General features: G+C 44.6%; 2 protein-coding genes across 5 annotated transcripts in view; both read right to left on the bottom strand.

Annotated features, from left to right (window-relative positions):
- Positions 1 to 6,639, bottom strand: part of SLC4A4 (solute carrier family 4 member 4) — a 350,242-nt gene extending 343,603 nt beyond the window's left edge. Inside the window, exon 1 of the mRNA XM_089912009.1 lies at positions 6,568 to 6,639. The gene's annotated coding sequence lies outside the window, so the exon portion shown is untranslated. The remainder of the gene's footprint in view (positions 1 to 6,567) is intronic.
- A 743-nt stretch (positions 6,640 to 7,382) lies between these two features.
- The window catches only part of DCK (deoxycytidine kinase), a 118,218-nt gene continuing 114,136 nt past the window's right edge, over positions 7,383 to 11,464 (bottom strand). For all 4 annotated transcript variants that reach the window (XR_016393318.1, XR_016393319.1, XM_089912025.1 and 1 more), the window contains one exon: positions 7,383 to 11,464. This exon is cut by the window's right edge. The gene's annotated coding sequence lies outside the window, so the exon portion shown is untranslated.

Genomic DNA, 11,464 nt, shown 5'->3' with positions numbered 1-11,464 from the left:
CCATAAAAGCTAACAACCCTATACCCCTGGGCTGCTCTCACCTTCTGAGATGGACCACATTCTGCCTATGGAATGTGTATCTCTGAATAAACTCACTTTCACTTAAAAAAAAAAAAGATGTTTCCAATCCCTTCACCCATTTATTTCATTTATTATACAGAAACACTGATGAACGAGTTTGTCTGGTTAGCTTAGCTTTCTAAACAAATAAGGTAAGTTTACCCGCCAAGTACTAAAATCTGTAACTTGGGATAACATACTGGGCAGAAACTCCATGAGCAAAAACCCTGAACTAGTACTTCACAAAAGAAAAACAAAGGCCAATCAACATATAAAAAGGTACAAAAGGTACTCTGGGAAATGTAAATTAAAACCACAATGTGATACAACTATACATCCACTAGAATGGTTAAAATTAAAAAGAGATGATACCAGCTGTTTGTAAGGATGTGGGGCAGCCAAAACTCTCATAAGATGCTGGTACCACTTTTGAAGGAAGGCATTATCTACTAAGTCTAGCTCACCAATCCAACTCACAACACACACATCCCAAATTCCCACATTTACCGGAAGACATACGTAATAATGCTCAGAGCAGCACTTTGCATAATAACCAAAAACTGGAAAAAAACTCAAATGTCCATCAAGAGTGAATTTATTCAAGAGTCCATCATGAATAAATTGTGGCATTCTTATAAAGTGGAACACTGTAATGCAATGAGAATAAACAAACTGTTGCTATGCACAAAACGTGAATGATTCTCACAAACATAACATTGAGCAAAAGCAGGCAGGCACAAGGATATACAACTTTTCTGGTAGAAAGTTCAATAAAAGGTAAAAGTAGGGCTTCCCTGGTGGCGCAGTGGTTGAGAGTCCGCCTGCCGATACAGGGGACACGGGTTCGTGCCCCGGTCCAGGAAGATCCCACATGCCGTGGAGCAGCTAGGCCCGTGAGCCATGGCCACTGAGCCTGCGCATCCGGAGCCTGTGCTCCGCAACGGGAGAGGCCACAACAGTGAGAGGCCCGCGTACCGCAAAAAAAAAAAAAAAAAAAAAAAGGTAAAAGTAACCTGCAGTCCCGGAAGTCAGGAGGGAAGCTACTCTTGGCGGGGAGGAAGGAGGGGGTTTCTGGCTGCTGACAATGGTCTACATCTTGGCTTTGGTGCTGGGTCAGGGCTGTATTCACTTAGGTAAATCACTGAGCTATTTACTTATAATTTAATGGCATGCATACTTTTCTATACACGTTACATTTCAATAAAAATGTAAATAGATAGGAAGACGGGAAGGAGAAAGAAAAGAAAGAAGGGGAGGAGGGGGAAGGGAATGTATGAAGTGATGCTGTCAGGGCAGCGCAGAGTCCAAACCAACAGGCTTTTCTTTCATTCTTACATCTGCTATTAGTAGTTAGTCTACCTCTTCCTTTACTACCAAGCTGTTCTCTGGCACTTTTCAATATTATCCATGCAACTGCCAATATCAGGCCATTTCTATCTTCTAATTTGTAGTTTTCTGTTTGCTGTAGGATTAGAAATGTTATAATCAGCCGCTGGAACTGTATCTGAATTAAAGAGTAAACAGAATCTGAGAGATGTCTTATGAGTAAAGTGAATCCTCTTTAATGATTTCTTTTTTTTAACCCTCTATTTTGCCTGCTCACAGGCTGTTTTGCTGGAAGAATATGCCAAATACAGGAGTTCCAAATAGATGGGAGTTGTTACTGGGCCCTATCCGTGAATACTAGGTCTCCAGGCCAAAGCTAGAATTAACAAACATAAAACTGCAGATCCCACAAGTTTACTTATTTGCAAATAGTATAAGAGAATATCAGGCAGTAAATATATTTATAAAAAAGAAAAGAAACTGCTAACTTTTTTTTTTTTTTTTTTTTTTTTTTTTGCTGCGTTGGGTCTTCACTGCTGCGTCCGGACTTTCTCTAGTTGCTGCTAGCGGGGGCTACTACTCTTCGTTGCAGTGCACAGGCTTCTCATTGCGGTGGCTTCTCTTGCTGTGGAGCACAGGTTCTAGGCGCGTTTGCTTCAGTAGCTGTGGCACGCAGGCTCAGCAGTTGCAGCTCAAGGGCTCTAGAGCGCAAGCTCAGTAGTTGTGATGCACGGGCTTAGTTGCTCCGCGGCATGTGGGATCTTCCCCGACCAGGGCTCGAACCTGTGTCCCCTGCATTGTTAGTCCAACTGCTAACTTCTTACCCAAGACATTATGTACACTTTTTCTAATTGTGTCACTCATAGAACATCATATCAGTTTCAAAGAATATATTCCTTTGTCATTTTGTATTTTTATTAATTTTGATTTTTCAAATCCCCCAAAAATGTATACTAAAAGTTTTATTTTAAACTTTTTTAATGTTTCCAATACAGAAATTCAAGTGAAACAAAGGATACTCTTTTTCTACACAATAATCCACAAAGTAAAAAAAAACAAAAAGACCTTGAAATACTAGTTGGTGATTATTTCCTTTTACATCCTAATTTCATGTAACTTCTTTCTGTATCCAGTCTCCATGAAAAACAAAAGTTAGCTCTCAAGCCTGGAGCTAGAACGGGCACACACAAACTGAAAGCTTCAACCGCGGGCACTGCAGGACCTGAACTAAAGAGGAGACAGGTGGGTGCCTCCGCTGAACAGAATTACCTACAGGAATGGAAACTCTCACTTTACACCAAGAGCAATGTTCATCTGCTTTAGTATCTTAAAAGCTGTGACTAAAAACAATACTCGTTCATTTGATAACAGTCATTCAATAAACAGGCGTCACTAGTTCAGAGATGAAATGTTCATTCCCACCTCCACCAATAATTTTCCACTTAGTTTAAGAAAAGCATACAAAGTTCACTGTGTCTTAACTTCCTCATCTTTTCAACAAGCATGATAATCCCTTACATCTACTTAATTTTCAGGGAAGCAGAAAAAGATGGATGTTTTGGCTTCTGAAAACAACTATAGATGTACATGGTTTCACCATTATTAGTTCTATCACCATCTTTTCGAACATATAACTTAATCCAAAGGCAAGTAAGACCTTATCATTGAGGGATGAAATTATGAACATCATGAAGAAGATTGGAAGAAAAAGTTTTCTCTCTTCTTTTTCACAGCAGGTAAATAAATCCATCACCATTCATAGCTGGCTGTCCTTTTGATGCCTTGTTTGAAATGCCATTGCACTGCTGAGACTAGAGAAATGCAATAAAAGTCATTGCCACAAAATCATTATGACAGTCATAAATATGGTTTCAGATAAAATAAAATCGGCTACCTCTACAAATGAGTATTATTCGTGCACCTGTGCTTGTGCATGTGTGTAAATGTACATCAGACAAAAGAACTGGGTAAAAGGTGGGTTAAAAGAATCCATCTCCACTGCTGCAAAAATAACTAACGGTGTGCACTACAGGGGATATAAAATATCATCTTAATGTTAGAAGGACAGCAGCATATTTTCTATTTGTGACATAAACATATCAAATGCTTAGCTCTTGGGAGAAAGGCAAAGTGTATGTGAGGGGCTCCCCTGGTGGCGCAGTGGTTGAGAGTCCGCCTGCTGATGCAGGGGACACGGCTTCGTGCCCCGGTCCGGGAGGATCCCACATGCCGCGGAGCGGCTGGGCCCGTGAGCCATGGCCACTGAGTCTGCGCGTCCGGAGCCTGTGCTCCGCAAAGGGAGAGGCCACAACAGTGAGAGGCCCGCGTACCGCAAAAAAAAAAAGTGTATGTGAAATACAACTAAGCCCTGACCTTATATGAAAAAAACATTATTCTTCCCCTCCCTTAGAATTCCTGCATTATGCAAAAAGTTCCTGAAAGTAGCAAGATCTAATTTAGTTTTGTAAAAGTCTTACTAACTTCCTGGATTTCCTAAACTATGTGTTTTGCTAAATGGCTTCCCCAACATAGATAAACGTCATAAATCACAGGTTGGCCTCAGAAACTGCAGCAACAGTGAGAACCAAGATAGGTGTTCCGCTTACAGCTTCTTTTGTCCCATCAAATCATGTGCCCTGGTTCTTTCCATTTAGCAATCAAGGAAAACCTCCTTAGAAACTTTCATCATCATTAGATTTTTCTCTTCTCAGTTTGTTCTTTCCACTCCCAATCTTTCTAGCTATCAACTCCAGTCTTGGCTTCTATTCACATTAAAAACAAACAAAGAAACGCTCCAAAACAAGTAGATGATGTGCGTTGCCACACTTAAGTAGCAGTGAATTCTCACAGGACTCTCTCCCCTAACAATAGTAGTCCTCGCGGACTGCAGCGCCCTCAGAGGCAGGCAGAGAAACCTGATTATCTACATGATTCAAAAACTTATGTGTATTTCCTTTCCTTAAGTGCTGTGTTTTCTTTAAGATGTAAGCTACGGCCTGACCTTGTAAACTATCCACCTTGTTATCAACAAGGGATCAGAACCTTAAAATTATACTTGCCGGAGCTAAGTGAAAAATGAAATTACCACCAGAGTGTGCTGGAAGTTGTCCCAAAGGTTACCCGTTTCTATCACAATGTTTTCTCTAAATATGATTCCCTGTATCGCTTTCACACACTGTTCTAAACCCAAAACATATTCTAATCATTTAAAAGACTAAACTAATAACACTAACATTCAAACATTTAAAGGCATTTTACGTTAACAAAATGAACTGAAAGAGATACATATATGTTAGTAAGGCTCCAGAATGACCCCTAAACATTAAATGATACCCAAAACCTCATTTTGAAAACAGCTTCATGCAAAATGTTGGGGGTTTCTTAGTTTTCTGTTTTCACAAAGGTAGACATGCCTGGAACTATCAAAATATCCCATCTTATCCCTCCCACCTCCTCTCTGATAAATACCCTATGCCTCAAGAGTTCATAAGAGTACTACTTTCCTCTCTCTATCCATATATGTGGGAGGTTTTTGTCATCTTACCAGAGACCCTGAGATAAAGTTAAAACTATTCAATTTCAAGATGTAATAGAAAGAGAACAGAATCTTATCACTACATTTAACTTTAAAATGAAAGTAAAAGGTTTTTTTCCCCAGTTGTTAAAGCTATAGAAAAAGAAGTAGGCATGCTTTCTTTGACTGAAGTTATACTAATAACCTCTATCTAAGTGCCATAATGACCATGAAAATTACTTAAATGTTAATGTGATGGATACAAGGAAGAGAGTTCTTAAGTCAGAAACCTTTTCAAAAGACATTACATTGGCCATACGAAGCTACTGAATACTGCTCTAACTGCTCTGAACAATCTATTCAGACCAAAATGAAAAACTAAGCCGTATTGAGCAATGTACACTTAAATTTAATTCAGGTAGTATTCGAACTCCAAGTCCCAGATACATGAGTAAAAGGGAAATATGTTATAATGCAGTGTCTCTTAGGAAAGGAATTGTTCCAGGATTTGAGACAATGTGTGTTTGGCACAGGCCAGTGTTCATGATTTCCCATTGGGAGCAACTTTCTCCAGCACTGAAGTGAAATGGGAAAAGAAATGAGGAGGGTAAACCAGAATTATAAAGTGCTCTTCATCATCAAGCCTGGAAAGAGCTTGGTGCAGGCCAATTATGAAGGCAAGGCCTGGAATGAGGGGTGGACAAAACAGAAGTTTTAGATGGAACTTTTTTAAAAAATGGTTTACGATGGTAGAACAGAGGTAGAATGGCTTCCTTCTCCATCTCTCATGTCAAGTTCCGGGTTTTTTTGTTGTTACTGTTCTTTTGTTCTTTAATAACTTTCCTGCTTGTGGTGCTTGCTGCAGTTTGCTGATGTAGTTCCCAACTCCTGCATTTCTTTGGGGACTCTTATTAACGGACTGGCAAAGGCTGGGTAAAATGCACTTAAGAAGAAAGAAATCACCTCTTCTTGCCAAGACGCACATGCTGCCCAGTACCTGAGGAAGAGCTCCACTGTCGCCGGCCAAGAGAAATCCCAGTTTAACCTCTGCCTACCCTTTCCAAATCCATTGCAAATAATTGTGTGTGTGCCACTTGCAGAGAATCTGCCTGACTCACCCCCGCTTTCGACGTGCCAGGGAAAGATGTGAATGCTCCATCTCGGAGCTGGCAGTGAAGTGGGGGCCGCGGTCTCGGCGGCACCTTAAGTTCCCCCCCCCAAGCCTCCCCCGCTAGTGGGTTTGGGGACGTTACCCTCTCAAGCAGGTGCCCAGCCACACTGGGGCCACCCAGGCTCACAGGAACACACGTGTCACTGCGCCGGAGCCCAGCCCGCGGGGTACAGTGGCCCCCCAGTCCGGGCGGCAACGCCGGGTTACGAGCTGAGGGCTTTACAGTGGGGGAGAAACAGGACCACCCAAACTCTTCCTCTAAACGCGAAGAAGAAAAAAAGTACTTTTCCGCGTCCTCGGCTTGCACACTCCGCCAGCGCCCAGCCCCGGGATGCCCGGCCCGCAACTGACCTCTCTCTCCCTCCCGGCGCGCGCCAGAGGCCGCCTGAGCCCCCTCCGAGACCTGCCCCGGGCCCCCGCCGCCCCAGCGCCCGCCGCCGCCGGGAGGCGGGGGAGTCGGCCGACCCTCCCTCCCCGGCCCCGGCCGGGCGCTCACCTCCTCGGGTCCGGCTTCCGTCGCTCCTCCAGTTTGGCGGCTGAGTGTGGGGCTGCAGCCGCCGCCGCCGCCGCCGCCGCCGCCGCCGCCGCCGCCGCCACCGCCTGCGCCGCCGCCGCCGCCACCGAAGCGCTGCCCGGCGCGCCGCCGGGGCTGGAAGCTGGGGGCCCGCGGGATCCCCGGAGGCGCGGGCTCGGGGCGCGGCGGGGCCGAACCGCGGGAAGTTGGTGCGAGGCGCGGAGCGAGCGGGGCGCGAGCCACCCGCGCCCAAGTAGTCACAACTTTGCCGCCCGGGTGGGTGCGCGCTCCGGGGCGGAGGGAGGCGAGGACGGGGCGAGGGCGCTGGGGCGGGAGGGTCCTCGGAGCCAGCAGGACGGGAACCTGAACGGCCCGCGAGAAAATGGGGGAGATAGCGCGGGGGATAGATATCTACACGGCCCGCGTGGTGAGCGGCCAGTGAGTGTGGGAGAGCGCGGGCGTCTACTCTACTTTGCCTTCTGCAGCTCCTGCATATTTATAGGGATCGCCGACGTTTCTGCCAACGTTTCTGCCAGTAACTAACACTGCAGCGATGGTGCCCGGCCTGGACGCCCCTCGGGAGCGAGCCCGGGGAGGGCGGGGGGATCGGAGAAGGCGGCGGTGGCGGAGGTTGTGCCACGAGCGCGAGCCCGCGATCCATATTTAAAGCCGCGACTGGCCTCGGCCAGCCCCCTGCCCTGCCCTCGCTCGCGCGCGCCCGGCCCCCACCGCTCCGGGCCGCCGCTCGGCGTCAGCAGCCCGGGCTTCGGCGGCGGCGGCGGCGGCGGCGGCGGCGGCGGCGGCGGCGGCGGCGGCGGCGGCGGGGGGGTGGGGAGGGGCCTCGCGCCGCACCGCCTCTGCCGGGGGCCCCGGCTCTGCGCGCAGCGCCCGGCTGGAGCTGACCGAGGACCCGGCTCCCGACCCGCCGCCTTCGCCTTCCTGGGTTCCGTCTCTCTCACGCCCTGAGCGGGCTGCGAGGACCAGCTTTTTGCCCTGTTCGCTAGAGTTCCCTGCTGGGGAGAGCTTATTCTCTCTTGCAGAACTGAAGTTGCTGGCATTTCCCAGCCCCAGGTCACTCTTGACGCTACTTTATAAAACTTGAGGAATATAGGTAGAGAGAGTGCCGCCAGCACACAGTATTAAGACATCGTACACCTTTAGCAGAGGATGCCTGGGGAGGGCACGGCTCTCAACCTTGTCCTTCGCTTATGTCACTGGACTTCTGTCGTCCTCAAGCAGTTTGGGAAACATCTTTAAGCCATCCAAGGGAGTTTCTTGAGGATATAAAGGGATTATTGTATTTACTGTGTTCCTAAGGCCAATAAGAGTTTAAGTCCCCTTTGCCAAGCACATACTACTAATAATATATCAATGACCCAGCCCCATCGTGATCAGTTAAGTAGACCATTAAGCTATAAACAGACCGTCAGCACAGACACCATCTAATGTTTTGAGTACTGCTAGAGAGAAGCCACTTAATGGATTTGAGCCTCACGGTATATGACGTAAGCCTATATAAGCCTATTAACACATATTATATATATAATACACATGTGGAAGTCACTGACCAAACTGCATCTTTCAGGATAGCCACCAAAGCACATAAAGCCCAAGAGAAATAATATCACATACTGACAACCTGCTCCAAAGATTTGGTTCCAAACCTTCCTTCAGTGCTAAGCTGTAATTAATAAGACTTGGGGGGGGGGGGAATCTGGAGGGAAATAATCTGGGGACAAGGCTTTTTTTTGTTTTTTTTTTTGTCTGCGTTGGGTCTTCATTGCTGCCTGCAGGCTTTTCCCTAGTTGCGAGGAGGAGGGGGCGGGGCTACTCTGTTGGGAGCGCAGGCTCTAGGCGCGGGCTTCAGTAATTGTGTCACACGGGCTCAGTAGTTGTGGCTCGCGGGCTCTAGAGCGCAAGCTCAGTAGTTGTGGCGGTCAGGCTTAGTTGCTCCACGGCATGTGGGATCTTCCTGGACCAGGGCTTGAACCCATGTCCCTTGCATTGGCAGGCAGATTCTTAACCACTGTGCCATTAGGGAAGTCCCAGGGGAAAAGACTTTTCTTTCCAGTATTTAAAACTGGAATAGATCTATTGTACCTCACCACTGCTTGGGAAGCAGGTATATACTCGTATCTTTTTAAAAAACGTGGTGTGTTTAAAATCCTTAGTCAATGCTCAGGAGACACTAGGAACCACCAGAAGCTGTCTAATGTTTAAAATTAAATTGCATTAATGTTGTGTGTCTGGGTGTTGTTACATCTGGCTCACATATATGCTCACACATTCAACATGACCCACTGCAGTGATGTGGGAAATTCAAAACAAGATTTTTTTTTTTTAGCTTTAAAGGTTTTCCCTACATAGTTATATTTTTTTAGACTAATGTTAAAATTAACTTTCAGTCCCTGAGCACACAGTTAGCAAGAATCAGCAACCCCAAAGTAAGCTCACAGGAAAAGAGAAGACACTTTTGTATTAAGAATTTACAACTGCTATTCAGCAGTTTTTCACACTGTGGATTATGTATTTCAACATAGCTGACAATTTCTCATTATAATCGTGAACCAGCCATGAATGGTCAGCATTGGTGACTGTCTGGGAAAGGAAAAATCCAAGAAGCTTATGTTTTCCAATATTCTGCTACAAAATATATCTAACTGACCTTCACACAAACCAAGTAAGTAACCCCTTGAAGGCATTTCACTATCAAGATTGACAAAATTTTACCCTGAAAGAGTATAGGGCTGGAGTGTGCGGTGGGAGGCAGAGAGGGAATTAGAGCACTTTGGGCTGAGGTTTTGTGTGTGCCTTAAATTAATGAGAAAAAGAGCTGTCACTGGCAACAAGCCAACAACCTGTTATCTTTCTCCTTACTTGATGTTTGGTATCCCACAATTAAAAAAGCATGTTCCATTTCCTTTCCTATTGATTATTGTCCAGTAATTGAGATGCAAGTGTTTTTCTTTTGAAAGGTCATTAACTTTTCTCGTTATCTCTGCATGTGGTCACCTTTGCTATTGCTATTCTGAGCAAGGACAATGAATCCTGAGATCTTTTTTTCACTGATTCTAAACCTTGAATTATGTCCCTTGATTCTCATGAGCCCAAGGAAAGATTTATTTGTTCATTGTGTACTGGAGTTCACACAGCTTGGTGACAAGAAGGATGAACAGAAAAAATTAGTGGAATTAGAAAAACAATATAAGTAGTCTTTTTGGATAATGATTTTTTTTTTTTTAATAAGTAACTCTCTGTGGGGCTTCCCTGGTGGCACAATGGTTAAGAAGCCACCTGCCAACACAGGGCACATGGGTTCGAGCCCTGGTCCAGGAAGATCCCACATGCCACAGAGCAACTAAGCCCATGCTCCACAACTACTGAGCCTGCGCTCTAGAGCCCACGAGCCACAACTACTGAGCCCACGTGCCACAACTACTGAAGCCCGTACGCTTAGAGCCTGTGCTCCACAACAAGAGAAGGCACCACAATGAGAAGCCCGCACACAGCAATGAAGACCCAACGCAGCCAAAAATAAATTTAAAAAATAAATTACAAAATAAAATAAATAACTCTCTGTGCTAAATGACCTTCTAGAATACTAACCCACTACTTAACTTATCAATCAAATTTCTTTGATATCATCCAACGTCCTTATAGGCACCTAAAGGAAACAAAAGATGGGAGGAAGAACCTTTGTTTCAATGACAGGCACCATCTAGTGGCAGCAGGTGATGAAACCTCCTGACGACATAATGTCTCCAGCAAGAATGAAGATGAAGGTTTTCGAATAGGCAGTCCAGGCATTCCTGGTCTTGGAGAAGCTTGGCACTCTTTGATTCTAAAACAAGAAGTTTGTATGTTAAAAAATAATGCAACTAGTAGACCCTGTGACGATTATTCACAGAAGTAGGGCACAGATCTGACCTGCAGGTAGAATTATTGCCACAAAGAGTTTTCTCAATCTTTGTGTGATTGTGTATAGTCACACCTCTTTATAAAGACCTCTGTATTTTTTTTTACTTAAAGACCTCTGTATTTAAGTTTCTTTATATAAACCAAGGAGAGTGATGGCTTGTCACTGAATATTATCTATAAAGCATTTTTTTCAACAAATAGCAGAGCCCATAAACTATTATTTGGGGTTTTTTATTATTCTATTTTACTAGAAAAAAAAAAAAGGGTGAAAGATATAATTGAATGCTTATCCTGGAGTTATACAAAATTGCAACATTCATACACATCTCATTTGGGGCCCTAAACAAAAGGAGGTAGTATAGATATGTTATATCCTGTTACTACAAACTTCAAAGAATAATCAGAAATGTTTCTCAATATCAGCTGCTTTTTAAACACATGGCTCATTGGTGGAAGTCTGATAAACATTTTGCTACACAGAATAGAGATTTTCTTTGTGCCAATACTTGTTTTGACTTGTAATTGTTTTGTTATTAAGCAATATTGCTATCTAATGCTCATTCAAGTGGCTGCCCTGGAATCAGTTTAATCAACCACTTCATAATGTAAGAGTAAGGAAAGAGAAAATCACTCTTTCTTCCCATCCTGGGACTAGTCTGGGATGAAACTGAAGATATAGACAAAGAGAGACAAAGAGATCACTTAAAGACTTCATTTTTCTTTCACTTACACTCCAGAAATTACATATTCAGTCTGAAAAATTCCTGAGTAAATTCAGCCAACCTTGATATATAATCTATATTCCCTCCTTCAAATTCCAGGTTTAAAAATAACTGTAGTCCCATCGACGTAGAGAACAAACATATGGATACCAAGGGGGAAAGGGTTTGGTGAGGAATTGGGAGACAGGAATTGACATATACACACTATTGATACTATGTATAAAATAGATAACTAATGA

This window comes from Delphinapterus leucas, chromosome 5 (assembly GCF_059928025.1).
Source record: "Delphinapterus leucas isolate spDelLeu-1000000601 "Yukka" chromosome 5, BTC_Dleu_Yukka2, whole genome shotgun sequence".
Lineage (NCBI taxonomy): Eukaryota > Metazoa > Chordata > Mammalia > Artiodactyla > Monodontidae > Delphinapterus > Delphinapterus leucas.
This window is presented reverse-complemented; position numbering and strand designations above follow the sequence as displayed.